The 27,991-nt window shown below is 43.6% G+C and overlaps 1 pseudogene; it reads right to left on the minus strand.

Moving 5' to 3' along the window:
• Nucleotides 1–2,572: 2,572 nt before the first annotated feature.
• On the minus strand, nt 2,573–27,715 carry LOC125538291 (annotated as a pseudogene).
• Between the last annotated feature and the right edge of the window lie 276 nt (nt 27,716–27,991).

The following is a 27,991-nucleotide window of genomic DNA, read 5'->3' on the forward strand; positions in this document are numbered from 1 at the left end:
ACTAGAGAGGGGAAACACTCAAATTGACTAGATCCAATCACACATATGCTAGATCCAAGAACATACAAGAGGTCATAATGATTCAAGAACAACAAAGCAAAGATACAAGATACTAGTTCATCCCAATCCTAAGAGGAGAGAGGTCTTGATGATCCTATGATGGGGATCCTTCCCAAGATGGGGGCTACATATCCACTAGGGATCTTCTCCTAGGAGGTCTTGATCTCCTAGAGGAGTGGGTACAAGGAGCAAAGCTCTCTAATCTCTCTCATATACTTTGCTAACCCTGAACATGGTTCTAGGTACGACTTACATAGCCTTGGGGTCGAAAGAGATGAAGAGGAGGGCGAAGGGCAATCTCAGCCGGCCATCCTAGGAGGCCCGTGCGCACGGGGTAAGTTGGGGCCCATGCACACGGGGATCCTGTGGGCACGGTACACGCATGTGCGCACGGGGTGCTCCAGCGCCAATTTCATGGGCAATCCGTGGGCATGGGGTTTCGGAGGCCCGTGCGCACGGGGTCACCTAGGACTTCCAGTGTTGCTGCTATTGCACTCCGTCTTGGTTCGCGTCGCCTTGGGGTGGTCCTCCTTCTCCTTGGTGGTGCTCTTGAGCTTCATGGTGGTCTTCCTCTTTGTACCTAATGAGACATAGCATATTTTGGTGAGGTAGCAACCAAGTCCCATTCGTATCCGTATGCAAGTCAAGTAGGAAGGAGTTCACCTCGGTTTCCAAAGCAGGTGCTCTCGCTCTTGTCACAGGTCCACGTGGGGCTTGATGTGTTGGTGTAGAGTCCATGGGGATGATGGAAGGATGCTCCGCATCATAACCTATAAAGCCATTTACTCATAAGGCATTTATTCTTAATTTCCAGGTTCTCAATACCTAGCCCTCCCCGATCCTTGGGTCGGCATATTATATCCCATCGTGCTAGGCGATATTTCTTCTTGGCCTCATCTGGCTGCCAGAAGAATCGAGATCAAAAGAAATCTAGTCTCTTCCATACCCCCTTGGGTACCTCAAATAAGGATAGCAGGAACATAGGCATACTAGTAAGTACTGAGTTAATAAGCACTAGCCTACCGCCGTACGATATTAACTTGCCCTTCCAACAGCTAAGCTTCTTTCCAATTCGATCTTCGACGCATTTCCACTCTTTATTAGAAAGCTTGCGAGGGTGAACCGGTATGCCCAAGTAACTAAATGGCAAAGAACCTAAATCGCATCCGAACAATTGTCTATATGTGTTTTGCTCCTTATGAATTCACACTTATTATTTCTCATGGTTGTAAGAGTTTTTATGCACACTCAGTTACTATTTTCATGCACTTTTTTCCTGCTAACAGAGTATGATTTTAAAAGCTAATATAGCGAGAGCCTGATGCATTAAACATTCAAATCCCATGATAGACTTGATTAAAGCTTGAACCGAACCACAAGTAACAACTCACCATCTACACATTAGGTTAGGCTCAAAACCTCTTCTGAAAGACGACCTCAGCAAAGAGTCATCCCTAGCTTCATCAACCTGTGACTGATTGCTCATCATCACAGATATAAAACAAATCCCAAAATAGTTATATTTACAATGTGACTGTTATATTTATCCAGTGGAAACATATTTGTATTTCTTACAGTCATTGTTCATATATGTTTTAGTTTGATCGAGTTGTTCATTCACTTATTTCCAAACCTTCTGGCCTTTTTAACTTTGATGTCAGGCAAAACAGCCATGATTTCTTTATTTTGTTTACAAATCCTCATGTAACTTGAGCGATCTTCAGCGTGCAAGATAATAGGTTGGACATTAGCAGCAGCAGAGCAATGAGTTTCAACCAAGGTTTGGCTCTTGTTTTCTTTATAGAAAAGGAGGTTATCCTCCGGCCTCTGCATCAGAACAATGCATATGGCCATATTATTAATAAGCAAAAGGTTCAACAAAGTCTTCAGGTCTCAAAAGGAAAAAAAGCTCACATAGAGCAAAAACATAAAGGAACAGCATAGCCACAACCGGCAGGCAAAAAAGAAGATAGGAAACTAAACACCTATCCTATTACAAGTCCTAAACAAGCTGATAGTTCAGCTTCAGTTGCATTTTTTGTTTGTTTGAAACGGAGACAAAGATTTGCCTCATGGATTAATAAAGAAGAGAATTTCCCAATTAATTAATGAAAAACCAGACAAAAACCGATGCAAACAAGCCACATGCGGGCTACTCACAAATCGTGAAACGCTAACGGTCGACTCATCAACCGTCCCCAACACGCAACAACCACAAACTCCCGTGCTCAAGAAGAACACCTTGATCGGAGACAACAAACACCACCAAACATTTTGAGCACCCCTGCAGTTGATTCCAAGCAGCAAGAACAGAGCCACCAGTGCTGTCCCAAATTTATAGCATCAACACCAGATTTAGAAGTCAATGGATCAAAGCTAGAATCAACACTAACTTTAAACCAAAGGGAAAGAGGCCTCTCCACCTGCAGCAGGTCACTGAAACCCGCTTGCCAGAAGATCATAATCTGCTTCCCTTTAATGTTCCAGGGCACCCAGGTCACCTAATTGCAGAGAAGCATAGCTGATGCTAGGCATCTACCGTCCTACTAGCGTTGTCAGGACCGCGCTGTTAACGGAGTCCTCCGTCGCTTCTTCTGCTTCATGTCTCCTTCCAATGAAATACAGAGGTTGCTTTGGAGTCGTGACTGGCATGGCCTCGTTGTCCAGCATAGACACGACTAGCGACATGAGTGGCCTGGCACCTGAGCTGTCCTGAACACACAATAATGCTATGTGGATGCACAACGACACTTGATGCAGTGAACAACTCTTCAGAAGCACCGTGTCCATGAAATCCCCTGATTTTCCTTCTTCCAGTAAGTTCCATGCCTGAAACATGGTCGAGGATGATCGGTGAATATATTTGTTGTATTGTAATTGAGTTGGCCAAATTTGAAGCATTTGGTTTGCTAGCACTTACGTAATCTACGAGGTTTGGGAAGTCCCTCATAAGATGGGGAGGTGAGTTGACCTTCAACCCACTTACAGTCTCCAGTAGCAAGGCCCCATAGTTGTATGTGTCGGACTTGACAGAGAAAATGCCTTCCATCGCATATTCGGGCAACATGTAACCGTTGTTTGAATAGTTTCGGAAGGAAGTACAAAAATATAATTAGCTGAAGCACATGAATAGTTTATTTAAGGGATAATTAGATTTATGCCCCTAGTTGTGTCCCACTCGGCTGTTTTACCCCTAATTTCCAAAAGTCACCGCTTCTGTCCAAGTCACTTCGCTCCTCTTATGATTTTGCCCTTTGACCGTTTGATCGTCAGTTTGAAAACTTCACAACTAATTCATACTAAATCAGAAAATGCAAATAAGATACCAAACTGTTCGGAAAAACATCACCTATATGTCAGTGTCATTTGCATTCATGAAAAAAGTGTTTGAGAGTGCCCATCCGAGTTTTAGCTCTTATGCTACCACCATGAATAGTAAAATCTAAAAAAATTCAAAAAATTCAAAAAAAATTGGTGGAAAAGAATGAGAAATGTTTTAAGTGCTCGCCAAGTTTCATCAGGGAATGACATTCATGGGTGCCCCAGGAGAAAAAACAATCAACACTCCAAAATAGATTATTTGTTTGCCACGACTTCCACGAATGTCTTCCCCGATGAAACTTGGCAAGCACTTAGAACATTTGTCGTTCTTTGCCACCATATATTTTTTGAATTTTTTTAGATTTTACTATTCATGGTGGTATCAAAAGAGCTAAAACTCGGATGTGCACTTTCCAACACTTTTTTTCATGAATCCAAATGACACTGACATATAGGTGATGTTTTTTTGAACATTTTGGTATCTTATTTGCATTTTCCTGATTCAGTATGAATTAGTTATGAAGTTTTCAAACTGGCAGTCAGACGGTCAAAGGGCAAAAGCATAAGAGGAGCAAAGTGACTTGGACAGAACCAGTGACTTTTGGAAATTACGGGTAAAACAGACGAGTGGGACACAACTAGGGACATAAATATAATTATCCCTTTATTTAAACATGGTTAGTCTAGTGCAGGAGTTACTACTCACTATGTTCCAACAACATGTCTAGTATCTGCTTGTTGCTGGTTGTCACCAAAGATCCTTGCCATGCCAAAATCTGATATTTTGGGTCTCATCTCCACATCCAACAAGATGTTGCTTGCTTTGAGATCTCTGTGAATTATCGTCAGTCTCGAATCATGGTGGAGGTACACAAGTCCTCTAGCTATACCTTTGATTATGCTAAACCTTGTTGGCCAATCAAGCATAAATCTTTTAGCATCATCTGCATGCCGGAAATAAATCATGTGAAACCATATTAGTCTCAAAATCTGGAATGCTCCTTTGCTCAACGCAAGAATCATTATACATGATTAGGACATACCAAATAGGGAGTAGTCTAAGCTTTTGTTGGGTAAGTATACGTAAATAAGAACCTTCTCAGCTCCATGGATGCAATAACCAAGAAGTCTAACTAAGTTTCTGTGCTGCAGTTTTGCAATAAGAACTACTTCGTTTCTAAAATGCTCCATTCCTTGATCAGAACACTTGGTAAGCCTTTTAACAGCAACTTCCTTGCCACCTTCCAGTGTGCCCTACGTGGTTGCATAACTCAGATTAATAATGAAAGAATGCCTTTCAATACTATAATCGTCCAAGTGAAATTCATGTTCCCTTGTATACTATGCCAAAGCCTCCTTTTCCAAGCACATTGGAGTCAGAGAAACCATCTGTAGCAGGGATGATGTCATTGAAGCTAATTCATAGAAATTCTGTATTTTGATCGTATAGTACATCAGAACTGCCCAGTTGTTCCGGCACCACATAAATCATGGGTGCCTTGGTTTGGTCCTTGCCTGCCAGGAATTAATACCAGTATGTTAATCACTAATGCATTAAGATGGCATTAACTTGGATATATAATCGAATCTTGTTCAACCTCTCGACTTGCGTATCCAGACAAGACAAATGCACACAAGTATCATTAGACTTGCCATGACTGGGAGTGCAATCTTCAGTGCACCAGTCTTCTTACTGACTGCAAAGACAACAGATACTACACTTTACAAGGGTAGATTGAAGAGAAAGGGGAACAAAAGAGACAGAGCAAAAACATATATATATACACATATATATCTTTTAAAAAAGAAAATATATATTGTATCTTCTCACAAAACATGGAGTAATCTACAACAAAAAATAAGTGCTGGGAGGCAAGTTGTATCTAGTGCAAAATTGCCTGCTGCCACCAAACACGCGGAAAAAGGCTCACGAGCATGTGAATGTTTACAGGTGAAATGGTAACATTAATAAAAATAAGAAACACTTATGAAGGCGATGCCAAATGATTTTTTTAGAAAAGGAGGATGACCCCAGCCTCTGCATCTAGGCGATGCATACGACCACTTTATTAATTATTCTCACAAGACCTTACAAAGTAATACCACAATAAGATTAAAGCCGCCGTCTAAGCAACAAATTGTCGCTACACCTATCCAGTTGATGAAGGGGTGCAGATAGCCTGGCCTAATACCAAACAGACATCGCAGCCAAACCTAACATCTAAGACATGAGGACCCATCCAGGACGCCTGCCGGGTATGGGTCTCGCCGGTCCGGCGTGCTCTCACAGGCCGCCGTCGCCAACTGCCACCGCTCCATCTTCAGATCCGTACTGATGCATCAACCTTTCTCGGTGTAGCTATCGTCGACGCCACCACGGCGCCCAACGGCACCTCCTCCCTGCGCGCAAACAGCTGTGCACGTCGCGGTTGCCACTGATACACCTCAGCACCATGCTACCAAGTACCACCAGCCGACACAGCTTGAAGTCTTTGGAAGATCTGCCGTGCGTAGCACCTGCCGACCAGGCATGACAAATCGTAGCACCTGTCAGTCAGGCATGACTTAACATCTCCACCGAAGCTACGTGCAAGACGAAGCCGCTCCACCTCCTGCCTCTGACTTTCAGGTGCTGCTCCAGAAATGATGCTCCCAAGAGAAAAACGACACCGCAGTGCCGCCATCGTCCGATCTAGAACACCAGATCCTAGGGTTTTCCAGGGAGCAGCACGAGTTGGTCAATAGTAGTTACACGACGATGCCTCCATCAAGGTAATGGCGTAGAACGCCACCATCGCCTGCCAACGGCTCAGTTTTCATCGGCAACCATGTCTCCCCAACTCGCAGCCGGGACTAGATGATGGATCTCGAGATCCGATCACCAAGCCTCTGGTGAAGAAGATGAGCACCACCATTGGCCAGCAAGACGACGCGAGATGAAGTAGGGTTCTGCCAGCGTGCGTCCTGGCCAGCACCACCAGCGCTCGGCCCGTCCCGAACCACGCCTCATGGCCGAGGGCAACGACAAGCGCTGCCACGACAAGGACGCGGACCGAAAGCCCAGATCCGGCCCACCTCCGCGCCGCCACGTGGCCACCACCAAGCGCCGTTCAGGGGCAGCCCCGCTGCCGTGAGGGACGCCGCCCCACAGGCAGCAGGCGCCAGAACACCGCCGCGCGCCACCGGCCACCGCGAGATCGCCACCGGCCGCCGTGAGATCTGCGCGAGAACGACGAGGACGCACCGCTGCCACCTTCCCTGGGGACCACGCGGGCTTCGCCGGTGTCCCCTCCGGCGGCGGGGAAGCGGGGGAGGAGCAGGGAGGGGCGGCTGGCGGCGCATGATACGTCTCCAACGTATCTATAATTTTTGATTGCTCCATGCTATATTATCTACTGTTTTAGGCAATATTGGGCTTTATTTTCCACTTTTATATTATTTTTGGGACTAACCTATTAACCGGAGGCCCAGCCCAGATTTGTTGTTTTATGCCTATTTCAGTGTTTCGAAGAAAAGGAATATCGAACGGAGTCGAAACGGAACGAAATCAACTGGAGAAGTTATTTTTGGAAGGAAAGTAACCCAAGGAACTTGGAGTGCACGTCAGGGGAGATACGGGCTTCCCACGAGGGTGGGGGGCGCGCCCAGCCCCTAGGGCGCGCCCCCTGCCTCGTGGGGCCCCCGTGGCTCCTCCGATGTACTTCCTGCACCCATATATATCGTCGTACCCTAAAACTTCTAGAACAGACAATAGATCGGGAGTTCCGCCGCCAGAAGCCTCCGTAGCCACCAAAAACCAATCTAGACCCGTTCCGGCACCCTGCCGGAGGGGGCAATCCCTCTCCGGTGGCCATCTTCATCATCCCGGTGCTCTCCATGACGAGGAGGGAGTAGTTCTCCCTCGGGGCTGAGGGTATGTACCAGTAGCTATGTGTTTGATCTCTCTCTCTCTCTCGTGTTCTTGAGGTGATACGATCTTGATGTATCGCGAGCTTTGCTATTATAGTTGGATCCTATGATGTTTTCTCCCCCCTCTACTCTCTTGTAACGAATTGAGTTTCCCCTTTGAAGTTATCTTATCGGATTGAGTCTTCAAAGATTTGAGAACACTTGATGTATGTCTTGCCATGGATATCTGTGGTGACAATGGGATATCACGTGATTCACTTGATGTATGTTTTGGTGACCAACTTGCGGGTTCCGCCCATGAACCTATGCATAGGGGTTGGCACACGTTTTCGTCGTGATTCTCCGGTAGAACTTTCGGGCACTCTTTGAGGTCCTTTGTGTTGGTTGAATAGATGAATCTGAGATTGTGTGACGCATATCGTATAATCATACCCACGGATACTTGAGGTGACATTGGAGTATCTAGGTGACATTAGGGTTTTGGTTGATTTGTGTCTTAAGGTGTTATTCTAGTACGAACTCTAGGGCTGTTTGTGACACTTATAGGAATAGCCCAACGGATTGATTGGAAAGAATAACTTTGAGGTGGTTTCGTACCCTACCATAATCTCTTCGTTCGTTCTCCACTATTAGTGACTTTGGAGTGACTCTTTGTTGCATGTTGAGGGATAGTTTTATGATCCAACTATGTTAGTATTGTTGAGAGGACTTACACTAGTGAAAGTATGAACCCTAGGCCTTGTTTCCTAGCATTGCAATGCCGTTTACGCTCACTTTTATCATTAGTTACCTTGCTGTTTTTATAATTTCAGATTACAAATACCCATATCTACTATCCATATACCACTTGTATCACCATCTCTTCGCCGAACTAGTGCACCTATACAATCTACCAATGTATTGGGTGTGTTGGCGACACAAGGGACTCTTTGTTATTTGGTTGCAGGGTTGCTTGAGAGAGACCATCTTCATCCTACGCCTCCTACGGATTGATAAACCTTAGGTCATCCACTTGAGGGAAATTTGCTACTGTCCTACAAACCTCTGCACTTGGAGGCCCAACAACATCTACAAGAAGAAGGTTGTGTAGTAGACATCAAGATCTTTTCTGGCGCCATTGCCGGGGAGGTTAGCACTTGAAGGTATATCTTTAGATCTTGCAATAGAGTCTTTTAGTTTCTTGTTTTATCACTAGTTTAGTTTATAAAAGAAAACTATAAAAAAATGGAATTGAGTTTGTCTCATACGCTTCACCTTTTTAATATCTTTCGTGGGTATGATGGAAAGGATAATTGTGCTCAAGTGCTAGAAGAAGAGATCTTTAAAATGTTTGGCACTAAATATTTGAATGATGAGCATGATTGCAACGCTGTTAGTACGAATTCTTTGAATATCCATGAGACTAATGATGATTGCACTGGTTATGATGAAAATTTCTCCTATAAACATGTAAATTTTTGTGGAGTGCATTGGGTTTGTAAGTACACACCAAATAGAGAAGATAGATATTGCAAGAAGCATAAGTACTTAGAAACTAAATTGTTGCAAGAAGAGCTAGATGAATGTGCTGAAAGATTCAATATTTTTCGTGCCCCTTGTGAACTTTGCAATGAACATGGTCATTTAAAGCTCCAAAGCTATTTGTTTCATGACTAAGTCGTGTCCAAACATTGTGATAATTTTATTACCCTTGAGCATCATAAAGAGCTTAGCCTTCTTTTGGGTTATTAAGAAATGAAACGTATAACTGAGGGTATTCCAAAGTTTAATCTTGATAGAGTTCTTGATTTTGATCTAGAGGAAATTTATTTGTATTGTGCGGTGAATTGTATTGAAAATCCTTATATTGTCAACTACATAAAAAAAGAAAACAAATAGAGGATGAAGAGAATACTAATGAAAGGGAAGAGACTTCCCAATATCCTCCTATTAGTTCTTATGATGAATCAGGTAACGAGGAGGAGCTTTCTATCCAACCAATCTCATTAATAAGGAGCTCCAAAAAGAGGATTGAACCCACACATGATGTGGCGAAGAAGAAGAAAAGAAAAAGGAAGAGAGGTAAAAAGGTATCTCGCCCAAATAAAGTTGCTCATATTATTGATGTGCCTCATGAAAATGAAGATGATACACTTGATGATGATCTCGTTATGCCTATTTCTTGTTGTGATGATTATGATTGTGAAGATAATGATACTTCTTATGATCTTGAAAATCTTTTTGGTACTTGCTTGGAAGAATGTAATAATTGCTACACTATCGGTGCTATCTATACTATTAATGATGAGAGTGATTATGCTTATGATATGAAAAGGCCCAAGCTTGGGGAAGCTATGTTTGATGAGGATGACATATTTGAGAATATATTTGCTGCAATTAATGTTTGTCCTAAGCTTGGGGATGCTACTCTTAATGAAGATGATACTTTTAGTCTCCCAAGTTTTGATATGCAAATTTATAATGATAATAGCATGCCTCCTACCTATGATGATTATTGTGATGATACTTATGCTATAAAAAGTAGTGATTATATTTATAAAACTTGTCATGATTATGATTACCCCTTCTCTAAACATTACTCTTTTAATGTGGAAACATTTTGTAGTATTCGAGTCTCTTGTGATGCCCCCACTATTCCGAATAAGAAGAATTTTGCTTATGTGGAGAGTAATAAAGTTTCTATGCTTGTAGATCATGAAAAGAATGCTTTAGGTGCTGGTTATATTGTTGAATTCATTCATGATTCTACTGAAAATTATTATGAGGGAGGAATATATTCTTGTAGGAATTGCAATAATATCAAGTTTCCTCTCTATGTACTTAAAATTTTGAAGTTATGCTTGTTTTACCTTCCTATGCAAGTTGATTATTGTTCCCACAAGATTTTTGCTCAAAAAATCCCTATGCATAGGAAGCATGTTAGACTTAAATGTTCTAGTCATATTCTTCATGATGCTCTCTTTATGTTTCAATTCTTATCCTTTATGTGAGCATCATTGAATTTATCATGCCTAGCTAGGGGCGTTAAACGATTGCGCTTGTTGGGAGGCAACCCAACTTTATTTTTATTCCTTGCTTTTTGTTCCTGTTTAGTAATAAATAATTCATCTAGCCTCTATTTAGATGTGGTTTATGCTTTTAATTAGTGTTTGTGCCAAGTAGAACCTTTGGGAAGACTTGGGGAAAGTCTTTGCGATCATGCTGTAAAAGCAGAAACTTTAGCGCTCATTAGAATTGCTGCCATTTTTATTTGGAGAGTGATATTTAGCTAATTATTTTTGTAGATGATTAATATATAAATTCCTCAGGTCCATCAATTTATTTGAGAATTTTATGAGTTCCATAAGTATACGTTTGATTCAGATTACTACAGACTGTTCTGTTTTTGACTGATTCTGTTTTTCGTGTGTTGTTTGCTTATTCTAATGAATCTATGGCTAGTAAAATAGTTTATAAACCATGGAGAAGTTGGAATACAGTAGGTTTAACACCAATATAAATAAAGAATGAGTTCATTACAGTACCTTGAAGTGGTGATTTATTTTCTTATACTAACGGAGCTTACGAGTTTTCTGTTAAGTTTTGTGTTGTGAAGTTTTCTAGTTTTGGGTAAGGATTCGATGGACTATGGAATAAGAAGTCTCAAGAATCTAAGCTTGGGGATGCCCCGGTTGGCATCCCACCTTTCTTCTTCAACAATTATCGGTTAGTATCGGTTGATCCTAAGTTTTTTCTTCTTCACATGATGTTTGCTATTCTTAGATGTCATTTTATTTTGCTTTGCTTGCTGTTTGAATAGAGTACCAAGATCTGAAATTATTAAATGTTAGAGAGTCTTCACATAGTTGCATAATTATTTGACTACTCATTGATCTTCACTTATATCTTTCGTAGTAGTTTGTCATTTGCTCTAGTGCTTCACTTATATCTTTTAGAGCATGGTCGTAGTTTTATTTTGAAGAAATAGATGAACTCTCATGCTTCACTTAGATTATTTTGAGAGTCTTAAATAGCATGGTAATTTGCTTAAAATCCTAATATTCTAGGTATTCAAGAATAATAAAATTCTCTTATGAGTGTGTTGAATACTAAGAGAAGTTTGATACTTGATGATTGTTTTGAGATATGGAGATGGTGATATTAGAGTCATGCTAGTTGAGTAGTTGTGAATTTGAGAAATACTTGTGTTGAAGTTTGTGATTCCCGTAGCATGCACGTATGGTGAACCGTTATGCGATGAAGTCGGAGCATGATTTATTTATTGATTGTCTTCCTTATGAGTGGCGGTCGGGGACGAGCGATGGTTTTTTCCTACCAATCTATCCCCCTAGGAGCATGCGCGTAATACTTTGCTTTAATAACTTCTAGATTTTTGCAAGAAGTATGTGAGTTCTTTATGACTAATGTTGAGTCCATGGATTATACGCACTCTCATCCTTCCACCTTTGCTAGCCTCTCTAGTACCGCACAACTTTCGCCGGTACCATACACCCACCATATACCTTCCTCAAAACAGCCACCATACCTATCTATTATGGCATTTCCATAGCCATTCCGAGATAAATTGCCATGCAACTTTCCACCGTTCTTCCCCTTTCCCCTCTCCTCTCTGTTCTTTTCCCTCTTCCTCTCAAGCTCATCACACATTTTGCCCAAGATTTGAAGGCCCCCATCCATTCAAATGATCACAAAGGTTAGCAACTTTTTCCTTTCATCTCTCATTGCTAGATTACCTCATGCAATGCTTTATATAGTGATTGATTTTTGAGTTTAGTAATTTGGGAGGAATTATATATATGTGCTAGTATTTGATTTATATGCAATTTGAGGTCAAAAATAACATTTAGTTTGCATATGTAGGTGTGGTTTACTTAGTACCTTCTAAATCTCCGTCGTAACCACCGTCGATCGCTTGCAACGTCCCGTCGCCGGCACCACCTTGTGGTGAGCCTCTTGTTCATGAAGTTTTATATAAAAAATTGATGTTTGTGTGATTTGGATATATAGTTACTCGTATAATTATCTTACCCATACGTTGTTTGTTATACATAGTGCCATGGTTTTGATATCCGTCCCCGTCGGCCCTCGTCCGGGTTATGATTCGGATGTGGTATATTCTCTTTTAAAACTATTCATTGCATTTCGTGTTTATGAAAAATTATGCCCATCAAGTTGACATAGATATTTTTATGTAGGAGGTAGTTGAACCAGAAATTCCAACCGACCCTATTGTCGAGAGGTTAAATTTAGTTGAAAGAGAAAATGAGGATTTGAAGGAAAATTGAAAAGAATTGAGGGGGAGAAGATGGAATTGGAGTTGCATGTTGCTGATGTCGTCGATGATCACAAGATTAAGATGGAGAAAATGCGCTTGAAGATTGGAAAGATTAGAAAATATGCCATTCATAGTGAGGCTTGGTATCATTATGCTGTTGGATCAATTGTTACCTTAGTTGCGATCTTGATCGCATTTGTTGTTGCATTTAAATTATCTAGCTAGAGAGTTATTTGTTTGTTGCATTTAAGTGTTGTATGATCTTTATGTATGAACTTTATGTATTGTATTAATTTGATGTTTTCGGTGCTGTGTATTGAAGATGAGCCGGCAATGGATGTACGATGACCGATGCTCTCCCGAGTTCATTAATGGCGTGCGTACTTTTCTGCTTGCGGATGGTTTTATGCATTGTCCATGTGCTGGCTGTAAGAATGGTCACAATTACTTTACGTCAAGAACCATTCACGTCCACCTGTTTGAGTCCGGTTTCATGCCCCATTATAATGTTTGGACCAAGCATGGAGAAAGAGGGGTTATGATGGAAGACAATGAAGAAGAAGAGGACGAAGACAGCTATCCTGGCCATGGGTTCCCTGAATACGATGATACAATAATGAGGGAAGAAGTTGAGCCGGTAATGCGGGAAGAAGCTGAGCCGGTAATGCGGGAAGAAGCTGAAGAAGAGGCATCGGATGAGCCCGTTGATGATCTAGGTCGGGCCATTGCCGATGCAAAGAGAAACTGCGCAAGTGATTTGGAGAAGAAGAAGTTGCAGCGCATGTTAGAGGATCACAAAAAATTGTTGTACCCGAATTGCGTAGGTGACAAGAAAAAGCTGGGCACCACACTGGAATTGCTGCAATGGAAGGCAGAGAATGGTGTATCTGGCAAGGGATTTGGAAAGTTGCTGGTAATGATAAAGGATATGCTTCCAAAGGACAACGAATTGCCCGAGAGTACGTACGAAGCAAAGAAGGCTGTCTGCCCTCAAGGGTTAGAGGTGCAGAAGATACATGCATGCCCTAATGATTGCATCCTCTACCGCGGTGAGTACGAGGATTTGAACGCTTGCCCGGTATGCGGTGCATTGCGCTATAAGATCAGCCGCGATGACCCTGGTGATGTCAAGGGCGAGCGCCCCAGGAAGAAGATTCCTGCCAAGGTGATGTGGTATGCTCCTATAATACCACGGTTGAAACGTTTGTTCCAAAACAAAGAGCATGCCAAGGCGATGCGATGGCACAGAGAAGACCGTAAGAAAGATGAAAAGTTGAGAGTACCCGCTGACGGGTCGCAGTGGAGAAAAATCAAAAGAAAGTATGGGAAGGATTTTGCAGATGACGCAAGGAACGTATGGTTTGGTCTAAGCACAGATGGCATTAATCCTTTTGGGGAGCAGAGCAGCAATCATAGCACCTGGCCTGTGACTCTATGTTTGTATAACCTTCCTCCTTGGTTGTGCATGAAGCGGAAGTTCATTATGATGCCAATGCTCATCCAAGGCCCTAAGCAACCCAGCAACGACATTGATGTGTACCTAAGGCCATTAGTTGAAGAACTCTTACAACTGTGGAATGGAACAGGTGTACGTGCGTGGGATGAGCACATGGGGGAAGAATTTGACCTAAAGGCGTTGCTGTTCGTGACCATCAATGATTGGCCTGCTCTCAGTAACCTTTCAGGACAGACAAACAAGGGATACCATGCATGCACGCACTGTTTGGACAATACCGACAGTATATATTTGGCTAATTGTAAGAAGAATGTGTACCTGGGACATCATCGATTTCTTCCAAGCAGGCATCCCGTAAGAAAGAAAGGCAAGCATTTCAAAGGTGAGGCGTTGCTGTTCGTGACCATCAATGATTGGCCTGCTCTCGGTAACCTTTCAGGACAGACAAACAAGGGATACCATGCATGCACGCACTGTTTGGACGATACCGACAGTATATATTTGGCTAATTGTAAGAAGAATGTGTACCTGGGACATCATCGATTTCTTCCAAGCAGGCATCCCGTAAGAAAGAAAGGCAAGCATTTCAAAGGTGAGGCGTTGCTGTTCGTGACCATCAATGATTGGCCTGCTCTCGGTAACCTTTCAGGACAGACAAACAAGGGATACCATGCATGCACGCACTGTTTGGACGATACCGACAGTATATATTTGGCTAATTGTAAGAAGAATGTGTACCTGGGACATCATCGATTTCTTCCAAGCAGGCATCCCGTAAGAAAGAAAGGCAAGCATTTCAAAGGTGAGGCGGATCACCGGACGAAGCCTCGCCACCGTACTGGTGCTGATGTACATGATATGGTCAAGGATTTGAAGGTAGTCTTTGGAAAGGGTCCTGGTGGACAACCTGTTCCGAATGACGCTGACGGACGCGCACCCATGTGGAAGAAGAAATCTATATTTTGGGACCTGCCCTATTGGAAAGACCTAGAGGTCCGCTCCGCAATCGACGTGATGCACGTGACGAAGAATCTCTGTGTGACCCTGCTTGGCTTCTTGGGCGTGTATGGGAAGACAAAAGATACACCTGAGGCACGGGAGGACCAGCAATGTATGCACGGAAAAGACGGCATACATCAGGGTCATGCAAGCTACGCTCTTACAAAAGAAGAGAAGGAAATCTTCTTTGAATGCCTGATTTTTATTAAGGTACCGTCTGGCTTCTCGTCGAATATAAAGGGAATAATAAACATGGCAGAGAAAAAGTTCGAGAACCTAAAGTCTCATGACTGCCACGTGATTATGACGCAACTGCTTCCGGTTGCATTGAGGGGGCTTCTACCGGAAAACGTTCGATTAGCCATTGTGAAGCTATGTGCATTTCTCAATGCAATCTCTCAGAAGGTAATCGATCCAGAAATCATACCAAGGTTAGAGAATGATTTGGTGCAATGTCTTGTCAATTTCGAGTTGGTGTTCCCACCATCCTTCTTCAACATCATGACGAACGTCCTAGTTCACCTATGCGAAGAGTTTAACGTTTTGGGTCATGTATTTCTACACAATATGTTCCCCTTTGAGAGGTTCATGGGAGTCTTAAAGAAATATGTTCATAACCGTGCTAGGCCAGAAGGAAGCATCTCCAAGGGCCATGAAAATGAGGAGGTCATTGAGTTTTGTATTGACTTTATTCCTGACCTTAAGCCGATTGGTGTTCCTGAATCGCGGCATAAGGGCGGACTGGATGGAAAAGGCACGCTAGGAGGGGAACAAATAATATGTATGGACGGACATTCTCTCACTGAAGCACACTACACAGTTCTACAGAATTCCGCCTTGGTGGCTTCGTATATGGATGAACACAAGAATTTGCTACGCTCCAAACACCCGAAGCGGTCTGATGACTGGATTACACGTGAACAAACCAGGAGTTTCGCCAGCTGGTTGCAGACATGTACCATGCATGACACCTCTATTGAAGATGACATGTACTTGTTGTCCCAATTACCATCTTCGAATATAATGACTTTCAAAGGGTACGAGATAAATGGTAATACATTTTACACGATCGCCCAAGATAAGAAGAGCACCAACCAAAACAGTGGTGTCCGCTTTGATGCAGAAACCAAGACGGGAAAGGAAACATATTATGGTTATATACAGGACATATGGGAACTTGACTATCGACGTGGTTTGAAGGTCCCTTTGTTTCGGTGCAAATGGGTCAATATGACACGAGGCGGGGTAACGGAAGACCCGCAGTACGGAATGACAACAGTGGATCTCAACAATCTTGCGTATGCAGACGAACCATTCATCCTAGCCAATGATGTGTCACAGGTTTTCTATGTGAAGGACATGTCTACCAAGCCAAGAAAAAGAAAAGATAAGGAAGCAAATGCATCGTACGATGAGCCAAAGCGGCACATAGTTCTTTCTGGGAAGAGAAACATCGTGGGAGTGGATGACAAGACAGACATGTCAGAAGATTATGAAAAGTTTGATGAAATTGCTCCATTCATAGTGAATATTGACCCGAGCATCCCGTTAAATGATGAAGATTTTCCATGGTTACGGCGCAAAGGGACACACGCGAAGAAAAAGTTTCACACCCAAAGATCTGGGATGTGATCGGCTTCACTATCATCGCTTTCTTCTGTGTTTCACACCCAGGAGGGAATCTCTGTAATAGTTAGGGTAGTTATGTGTTTTGGCATTTGAAACGCGAAGAAATTTTATGTGCAAACAAATTCTTTCATGCCTTTACTGATTTTTAAAGTTAAGTTATTAACAAACTAGTGATTCACACTAATTTCAAATAATTCAAAATTTAAACTATTCAAATTTGAAAACTACGGGCACTAACAGAACGTTTGTAATTTTTTGTACCTAAAGCAAAAATATTCACAAAGAAACTCTAAATACACAAAAAAAACAACTCAAAAATAAATAAAGCAAAAAAGTAAAAAAAGCCCGCCTACTGGGCCAGAGCGGCCTGCATACGACTAGAAACCCAACCTGTTGTTGGGCCAGGATGCAGGCCCGCAAAGGCCCAGTAGGCCCACAGGGCAGCATAGAACATGTAGGCCCAGTAGGCCTGCTTTGAAGAGGAGCTCGAGAGAGCTACCGCACGGGGGGTTATAAACCAGTGCAGACGCCCCTCGGCTAGCGAGGTGGGACTAAACTTGTCGCACCGCACCTGCGCCAGCGCACCCCCTTTAGTACCGGGTGGTGGCACCAACCGGTACTAAAGGGGGGCCTTTAGTACCGGTTGGATCCACCACCCGGTACTAAAGGGGGTGTGCTTCCCGCTGCTTGGCCTGGCCAAAATAGGCCTTTAGTACCGGTTGGTGGCTCCAACCGGTACTAAAGGTCCATCCTATATAACTAAACACTTCAAAAATTTCAGTTTCTCATCTCCTTCTTCTCCTCTGCCCCGTCGCCCGCCGCCCCCGTCTCCATATCCCTCGTCGCCGCCCCGTCCCCGTCGTCGCCGCCCCGTCGTCGCCGTCCCCGTCATCACCGCCGCGCCATCCCGGCCCGTCCCGCGTCGTCCCCATCCCCGTCATCGCCGCCCCGTCCCCGTCGTCGCCGCCCCGGCCCGTACGTCCCCGTCCCCGTCGTCGCTGCCCCGTCCCTGTCCCCGTCGTCGCCATCCCCGTCGTCGCCGCGCCCGTCGCCATCCCCGTCGCCGCCCCCCGTCGCCTCTCGCCTGCCGGTGACGACACACACATACATTTTTTTTAGTTTTTTAGTTATAGAAATAGTTATAAAAATGTTAGAAAATTTTCCTTTTTTAGTTATAGAAATAGTTAGTTATATAGCATTGTTAGAAATGTTATAGAAATGTTAGAATTGTTAGAAATTTTTCTCTTTTTTAGTTATAGAAATAGTTATAAAAAAGTTAGAATTGTTAGAAATTTTTCTGTTTTTTAGTTATAGAAATAGTTATAAAAAAGTTAGAAATTTTTCTTTTTTTTAGTTATAGAAATGTTATACAAATGTTAGTTATATATATAGAAATGTTATAATTTTTTTTCTGTTTTTTAGTTATAGAAATGTTATAGGAATGTTTGTTATATAGAAATGTTAGAAATTTTAGTTATCAAAATCCAATCATTAAAAAAATGTTACTTTTTGCGGGCATATAGCTAGTATTTGTTCTCGACGATGCCCGGCCCGCATCCTCGCCGTCGACCCGTCCGCGACGACGTCCGGCTGACCCATGTCCGGGACTGGGCTCCGCCGGGCTGGCACTGGGAGGTGCTGCGTGGAGGGGCGCGCCGCTTGATGAGGAACCCGGCCCCGGGTCCCGTCGTCGACCCTGATCTCGTTTGGTGGCGTTTGCGTGGGCCAGTTTCGGTGCGGAGGGAGCCGGCCCCGCCGGAGGTGGTACGTCACCGTGTCAGGGAGGAGGACGAGCACGTCCATCGCTACATGGTTGCGTTAGAGGGCGGCAGGTTCTCCAATACCTGGCAGTTTCTTCAGGGATCTCAATTCAGCTATGATCATGTGAGGGTTCCTTCTCTTTGGGTGTCCACCGCCCGCGCCGCAGGAACCGCGAGTGTCCTAGATTCTTTTGTAGTATTCGATCTTTATTAGCTACCTAGCCAGTGATGTATTCGATATATAATATTCGAGATGATGTATTCGAGATTATATATTATTCGAGACGATGTATTCGAGATTATATCTATTATTCGAGACGATGTATTCGAGATTATATCTATTATTCGAGACGATGTATTCGAGATTATATCTATTATTCGAGAGGACTTATTTGAGATTATATTCGATGATGCTTATTATGTACTATGATTGATTCAGTTTTTCCTTATTAATTGATTGCATCCATGCATTGTAATTTGAATATATTTCTTTTGGATTAGTTAAACAAAACCTATGGCGACAATACCGGCAGAGAGGGAGAAGAGGCCCTGTTCAATATCATACGCAATCCTCGCGGGCCAGATGATGATCAGAATGAAGAAGATTATGACGGCTCCGAATATCTAAACAACACCAGGGAGGGGATATGATATTCGATCGCGACGACCGAATTGATGAAGTCATGAACTATGAACATGACGAAGAAAATGTTGATCTTGAAACAACAAAGACCTGTGAGGTATATATATTTATATAAGCAGGCATCTGGTGATCATCACATGTTTTAAATGACTTGAAGATATATTAACGAATCGATCTTTCTTCTTTCAGCCATCTGGATCGAGCAAATCTACAGGAAACAGGACGAAACGAGGCCCGAACAAAAAGTTGAAGGAGGGCATAAAGTACAATATCGAGGCAATCAGACCTAATGGCGAACCATTGGCGCCTAAGAAGATTGCGGACAAGTTCATTCGTCAGTGCGGAGTTCTTGTGAAGGACCAACTCCCGATCTCCCTTCAAGAATGGAGAGAGCCAGCAAAGCCACGTCCAGGAGTTACTTTTGTCGACGACAGACAAAAACATTTGCTTTGGGAAACGCTCATGGAACATTTCACCCTACCAGATCATTTCACAGATGCAGATGTGGAGAAAGTCAAGGACGCTGCTCTTAGGAAGATGGCGGTTGCATTCAAGAACCACAAGATTCGTGAATGGGCCAAGTACGTCAAGGGAGGAAGGAAGACTCCAGTATTCGAGGGAACACTAGAGAAGCAAAGTGCTCATTGGGACGATTTCGTGAAATTCAAGGATTCGGAATTATCTAAGGAACGGTCCAGAATAAACAAGGCCAATGCCGCAAAAAAGGATAGGTGGCTATGCGGTGGGAATGCCTAAGTGTGATAAGTCTGAGAAAGAGATGCTGGATGCAGGTGTCACTCCAGAAACATTGAGCTGGCCCCCAGGTGCAGGACTTGGTTCTATGCGCATGGGGGGAGTTGGACCCGAAGATAGGCAAAGTTTCGAAGAAGGCATCTCTGGATGGAGCCGAAGATAAGCTACTTGTTGCAATAGAAGAGGCTCGATCGGGGTTGTTCGAGCCCAACAGAGAGAACGACGAGCTTACGCGTGCCCTGGGAAATCCTGAACACCCGGGAAGAACACGAGGCATGGGCGCTATTCCGTGGTATGAGGGGTTTTCGGACTGGAACGCCGACTACAGAACCCGTGCGAGAAAGAAGATTGCGGAGGAGAAGAAGAGGAAGATGGAGGAGGAGCAGAGGAAGCTAGACTATGAACGCCTTCAAGGCCTAGAATCAGCGCACGCAGACTTGGCGGTCAAATTCCAGCGGTAGCAGGAGCAGATCGACTCACTTAGCCAGTAAAGGGGGTCTCAGCAGCTAGCGGATGATCCACCAATGGATAGCACCGTCCCATACATGCCGAGAAGCAGCGTGGGTTCCGCCCCGGGCGACGCATTGCTGGATAGCTACCCAGTGGATGACATCATGGAGAACACTAACTGCGAGCTACACTTCAAAATGAAGAACATATCCATGAAGGTGGCAGACGCCCTTGCTTTTACAAATCCCCCCGAGGCAACCTTCCATTGCAACCCGATTCCAGCGGGCTATGCTCGTGTCTTGGTTGATGAGGTGGTGGACCAATATTCGGGGCTAGAGCTTGACATTCCTGGAGGTGACGATGAGCACACACTAGGAGAGGCCAACCATCGTATCATCGTATGGAGAAAGGATTGCATCATCTTTCGAAGGCCACCGACACTGCGTCATCCGACTCCTCGTCACAGTCCGCCACCGAGTCAGCAGACTCCCGCTCCTCCAAGTCCACCAACGCGTCAGGCCACTCCTCCTCCAAGTCCGGCACAGCTTCAGGCCACTCCTCCTCCTCCAAGTCCGGCAAAGCGTCAGGCCACTCCTCCTCCAAATCCGGCACAGCTTCAGGCCACTCCTCCTCCTCCAACTCAGCCACGTTAGCCGTCTTCGCCGCCTCAACAATCACGGAAGAGAGCCGCCTCAGCTATGGTGCGTAGCGGTACAAGTCGAGGTAGTACTGGAGGTACAGGCGGAGGCAAGCGATTTCAATATGGTCCAAGCCTCACGCCTCTTTCGCAGAGGCCTTACGACAAGTCCGAGGAGGAAAACGTAGCCATATCGAAGGCCGAGGTGGAAGCCCATTTTGCACCGAAACCGCCACCGCCGTCAAGGGAGAAAGTGCCCGTGGAATAGATTGACCACTTCATTCGTATGGCTAGACCACCAGCTCCCAAGCTTGTTGACACAGACTATGAGCGCCACATCAAGAAGTTAAATCGAGCACGTCTACAGAAAGAGGCGAGCTCAAGCTCGAGCAAATCAGTTGGCAAAAGGAGCGGTAAAACCGTTCCCCAGCTGGGAGAACAGGCCAACAACACATGAGAGTAGGCGCGCCCAATATTATTGTGGGCAAACCGTTAACGTTCACGGGGTGGGCGATGTGGTAGTAACCAAGGAGCATATTGCGCAGGCTGAATCGATCGGGATCATTGTTGGACAACTCCTCGATATCGAGCCCATGTCTCCGACTAGAGAGGAGGAAATAAAACGGAAATATGCCCGGGGCCAACCTTTGGTCGAGCCAGAGGAGGTCAATAAGCTCCCTACGAGAATGTATGAATTGCATCAATGGAACATGGACATTACCAAGATTTCCAATCGAGAGTCCCTCATGGTGAATGTCAACAAGGAGCATTACTACCATAAGAAAGCTGTGACCGTTGAGTATTAAGAACTATTTCAGCTATACAATAAAGACGCACTCGACAAATCTATCATCAGTTGCTATTGTCTGTAAGTGATTTCTTTCTGTAATTTAAGTCTCAAGCTAGCTGTAGTGATCATTTTGATCAATCATTACCTGTAATTATCCTCACTATATTCTTTTCTGTGGTATTATGCAGGATGAAGATTTATGAAATGAAAAAAGGTGGACGATATGGCATTGGGTTCATTGACCCAAATACCATTAATGAATACACATGGAAAATAGATCCATATCACAAAAAATGTGTAGAGGAAAGCATGCTACAGTTCTTCAAGGAACTCAAATACAATGAAGATATACTACTTCCTTACAACTTCCAGTGAGTCACACTGTCTTGTACTACAAATTCTGTTTTACCCTACTAGCTATAGCTACATGTTTTTGCTTACATATGCCCGCTTAATTAAAACATGCAAACGTGTGTGCATGTAGATTTCACTGGATCTTGTTAATCATTAAAGTTGAAGTACTAGACTCACTGCTTAAGAAAGCAAGTGACTACACCATCGTGAAGGGGATAGTCAACAGGTAATTTCAATCATTATTAACTATATCTCGGCCTATTTAATTAGTTCGTCATTTCCTGATAACAACTATTTAATAACCCATTTATTCATTTTCTTTGTCGGCGGGCAGGGCTTGGGCAAAGTTCATCAGGGCCACTCCAGGCCCATGGAAACAAAATCTGAAATGGTATCGACCCAAGGTAAGTAATTAAGTAGTACTAGCTAGCTGCCATCTCTTTAATTATCATGCTTGATTAATTATTATCTGATCAATTCCATTCTCGTAAAGGCCCTGAAGCAGGCGCCGGGGAATGATCTATGTGCATACTACGTTTGCGAGAACATTCGCATGATGGCGTCCGAAAGGAGCAAATATCAAAGACAGGAGTGGGTATGATATCGATTGTCAGAACACTATTCACAATTTTTACACCATTATCGATATCTAGTCACACAACTATCTAGTCACACAACTAATACACATGCATATTGATCTCCTTCTTAACAGTTCAAAGAGGTGTGGGACAAGCTCCTAGCACAGGACTGCATAGAAGCAATTCAAGAGGAAATAGCGGGATTTTTGCTCGACCAGGTCATAGATCCTAAAGGAGAATACTATTACCCGCTACCGCCCCCATGAACCACTACCAATTGTTATCGTGCTCCGAAGGCACCAATTAGCTAGGCTAATGCCACTGGCTCCGAAGGCACCAATTAGGAGAAATTGTATATTATATATATATATATATATATATATACATGTGTGTATATATGTGTGAATTAATTAATGGTGGTTGTGTGAGACATTTGATGATATATATATATATATATTATGATCGGTTCTACTAGAAATTCTATTTATATATATGCATAATGTGTACAATATGTAGTATCGTAAAATATCAGCAAACGAAAAAGAATTAAATGGAAAACACAAAATTAAATGAAAAAGAAATCATACACCCAAAAACCCCCCAACATTTTAATACCGGTTGGTGACACCAACCGGTACTAAAGGGCTCCCTGCCCCCAAAGCTGGCTCGTGCCACGTGGTTGCCCTTTAGCACCGGTTCGTGCTGAATCAGTACTAAAGGGGGGGGGGGCCTTTAGTGCCTACATTTTAGCGCCGGTTACCAAACCGGCACTAAAGGGCCTTACGAACCGGTGCTATTGCCCGGTTCTGCACTAGTGTAAGTATCGAGTTGTAATTCTTGAGTTGTAAGTAAATAAAAGTGTGATGATCATCATTATTAGAGCATTGTCCCAGTGAGGAAAGGTTGATGGAGACTATGATTCCCCCACAAGTCGGGATGAGACTCCGGACGAAAATAAATAAATTAAAAAAAAGAGGCCAAAGAAGCCCAAATAAATAAAGAGGCCATAAAAAAAGAAGGCCAAATAAAAAAATAAAAATAAAAAAATATGAGAGAAAAAGAGAGAAGGGGCAATGCTACTATCCTTTTACCACAGTTGTGCTTCAAAGTAGCACCATGATCTTCATGATAGAGAGTCTCATATGTTGTCACTTTCATATACTAGTGGGAATCTTTCATTATAGAACTTAGCTTGTATATTCCAATGATGGGCTTCCTCAAAATGCCCTAGGTCTTCGTGAGCAAGAGAGTTGGATGCACACCCACTAGTTTCTTTTGTTGAGCTTTCATACATTTATAGCTCTAATGCATCCGTTGCATGGCAATCCCTACTCACTCACATTGATATCTATTGATGGGCATCTACATAGCCCGTTGATACGCCTAGTTGATGTGAGACTATCTTCTCCTTTTTGTCTTCTCCACAACCACCATTCTATTCCACCTATAGTGCTATGTCCATGGCTCACGCTCATGTATTGCGTGAAGATTGAAAAAGTTTGAGAACATCAAAAGTATGAAATAATTGCTTGTCTTGTCATCGGGGTTGTGCATGATTTAAATATGTTGTGTGGTGAAGATGGAGCATAGCCAGACTATATGATTTTGTAGGGATAAATTTCTTTGGCCATGTTATTTTGAAGAGACATAATTGCTTAGTTAGTATGCTTGAAGTATTATTATTTTTATGTCAATATGAACTTTTGTCTTGAATCTTTCGGATCTGAATATTCATATCACAAGTAAGAGGAATTACATTGAAATTATGCCAACTAGCATTCCACATCAAAAATTATCTTTTTATCATTTACCTACTCGAGGACGAGCAGGAATTAAGCTTGGGGATGCTTGATACGTCTCCAACGTATCTATAATTTTTGATTGCTCCATGCTATATTATCTACTGTTTTAGGCAATATTGGGCTTTATTTTTCACTTTTATATTATTTTTGGGACTAACCTATTAACCGGAGGCCCAGCCCAGATTTGCTGTTTTATGCCTATTTCAGTGTTTCGAAGAAAAGGAATATCAAACGGAGTCGAAACAGAACGAAATCAACTAGAGAAGTTATTTTTGGAAGGAAAGCAACCCAGGGAACTTGGAGTGCACGTCAGGGGAGATACGGGCTACCCACGAGGGTGGGGGGCGCGCCCCCTACCTCGTGGGGCCCCCGTGGCTCCTCCGACGTACTTCCTGCACCCATATATATCGTCGTACCCTAAAACTTCCAGAGCAGACAATAGATCGGGAGTTCCGCCGCTAGAAGCCTCCGTAGCCACCAAAAACCAATCTAGACCCGTTCCGGCACCCTGCCAGAGGGGGCAATCCCTCTCCGGTGGCCATCTTCATCATCCCGGTGCTCTCCATGACGAGGAGGGAGTAGTTCTCCCTCGGGGCTGAGGGTATGTACTAGTAGCTATGTGTTTGATCTCTCTCTCTGTGTGTTCTTGAGGTGATACGATCTTGATGTATCGCGCGCTTTGCTATTATAGTTGGATCCTATGATGTTTTCTCCCCCCTCTACTCTCTTGTAATGAATTGAGTTTCCCCTTTGAAGTTATCTTATCAGATTGAGTCTTTAAAGATTTGAGAACACTTGATGTATGTCTTGCCGTGGATATTTGTGGTGACAATGGGATATCACGTGATTCACTTGATGTATGTTTTGGTGACCAACTTGCGGGTTCCGCCCATGAACCTATGCATAGGGGTTGGCACACGTTTTTGTCGTGATTCTCCGGTAGAACTTTCGGGCACTCTTTGAGGTCCTTTGTGTTGGTTGAATAGATGAATCTGAGATTGTGTGACGCATATCGTATAATCATACCCACGGATACTTGAGGTGACATTGGAGTATCTAGGTGACATTAGGGTTTTGGTTGATTTGTGTCTTAAGGTGTTATTCTAGTACGAACTCTAGGGCTGTTTGTGACACTTATAGGAATAGCCCAACGGATTGATTGGAAAGAATAACTTTGAGGTGGTTTCATACCCTACCATAATCTCTTAGTTCGTTCTCCGCTATTAGTGACTTTGGAGTGACTCTTTGTTGCATGTTGAGGGATAGTTTTATGATCCAATTATGTTAGTATTGTTGAGAGGACTTACACTAGTGAAAGTATGAACCCTAGGCCTTGTTTCCTAGCATTGCAATACCATTTACGCTCACTTTTATCATTAGTTACCTTGCTGTTTTTATAATTTCAGATTACAAATACCCATATCTACTATCCATATACCACTTGTATCACCATCTCTTCGCCAAACTAGTGCTTGAGAGAGACCATCTTCATCCTACGCCTCCTAAGGATTGATAAACCTTAGGTCATCCACTTGAGGGAAATTTGCTACTGTCCTACAAACCTCTGCACTTGGAGGCCCAACAACGTCTACAACAAGGAGGTTGTGTAGTAGACATCAGCGTGGTTAGGGTTTCCCCCATGCGCCAGAGGCGATGCCAAATGATAGGATTATAGAGAAGTAGAATATGAAAAACATGACTGCTTTTGATGCAAGGTAGGAAGAACACAGCTGGTAGTAGTGAACAGACCAGGTATTAGTTTGACTGATAATATATGCAAGAACAAAATATATTATTCTAAGTCCTATGATCTTCATCCAACGGTGAATTTCGTTATGTGACCTCACACTGTAACAGGAGGACAGAAATCCGGAAGAAAGTCTGAACTGAAAATAACTATAACTACCACATACTTTAAATGTATAGTAGCCACCTTAGTAAACTTAGTGGTCTACTTTTATAAGCCACATACATAATCTTATGTTAGTACTTAGTAGCCAATCCAACACAGAATATAAGCAACAAGGTGGGCACCATGAGCAAATACCAGATGAGCTGGGAATCCGGAGGTACAAATTCTCCCCAAGACCATCACCACGCTTCTCTGTGTCAACAAGCTCTCCCATCCAAACTAAGCACCTCGACTGGTCTACGGTCATACCGAGATTACTCAGGTTAGCATAAGCATATGCGGTGCATGAGCAGTTGCAGCTGCATTCTTCTGCGCATTGGTCAAAGCTTCTATTCCTGATGTACAAGAACTTGTCGGGCGTCTTCATGTTAAGCAAGGTAATGAAACTATCTCCTTGGCCACAACACATCTCCTTATTTCTTTGGCATCCTAGGGAAAAGTCAAGACCAACAGGTTCAAATCCATCAAGGCACTTGCACGTCGCAACCGCCTCTGTGGCATCACAGTAGCCAAATGGGCCGCATGAGGCATAGCGATCACAGCTATAACCAGGGCGCTCAAAGAAAACCTCCCAAGATAACGAGTTGCTGTTCCACGCCAGGAATTTCACCATGCCCGTGTGGTGCAACACCATGCGCATGCTCGCTGAGCCATCAGAGACTGTGTACGTCAAGTAGAACTCACCATCTCTGTTGACAATTGTTTGGGACATTATGGGACCTGATTTGCTCTGATACATGGCGAAGACCAATACGCCGTCCAGCGCAACCCTGCGCTAGTATGGCCTCGTCCTATTCCAAACGAGGATCTAGAGGCTCGAGTCACCACACAAGGAGTAGTCACTCGTTGATGGGTCATCAAGGGCCCTCCAGGCAACCAGGTGCGTGGAGAGGTTGTTGTTGTTGCTTAGCTGTAAACTCATATTCGGGAGAATGGTGTCGGTTGGGTGATGGAAGCTCTGCCATATATCTGTGCCATTCGGCAACCTGATGACCAAGTTCCCAGAGTCCAGCGGCATGGCAGCAGCTCCGGGGGCTTCAGTGGTGATGTTGTTCGTGGTTGTCCAAAGAGTGCTTCCTTTGGAGTCTAACAAGACAAGATTATAGCTGTTGGTCAGAACAAACTTACCAGAGGAGCTGCCAGTGATAGGGTTGTCGCGGTTTGCGACCCAGACATATGTTCGCTCGGGGACGTTGTGGTACCATATGCCGACATATGAGTTTGCAGTTGAGTTTCGCAGGGAGAAGAAGCCAAGAGCAAAGATGCCACCATTTGAGATGAGCCTGTTGCTGACAGAGAGTGGCTTTTTAGGTGTTAGGCGATCATCGGAGTTGTAGAAACAAATCAGTAACAGGAGGGCGAAAACAGGGAGCAGAGTCATGCCCATTGGGCCTTCTGCACATGCTTGTGAAGAGGAAAGTAAGGAGATATAGTATGAACTACTACGAACATGCCTCAGACTGTTTGCTTGGATGGCTCAAATGTGTGAGGTAGGATATGAAGTACTGTCTCAGAGTTTTGGTATTCCTGATGTGGCTTGTCACATTGGCACCAGTTTTGTATCCGGTTGTCCACACAAAGTCCAGCCTAGATTGATAGGGGAAAGGCAAGTGACACAAGACCGCGAGGTCTCCACGGCGTATTGAAGATCAGGAAACTAGAA

This window comes from Triticum urartu, chromosome 2, assembly GCF_003073215.2.
Source record: "Triticum urartu cultivar G1812 chromosome 2, Tu2.1, whole genome shotgun sequence".
Classification (NCBI taxonomy): domain Eukaryota; kingdom Viridiplantae; phylum Streptophyta; class Magnoliopsida; order Poales; family Poaceae; genus Triticum; species Triticum urartu.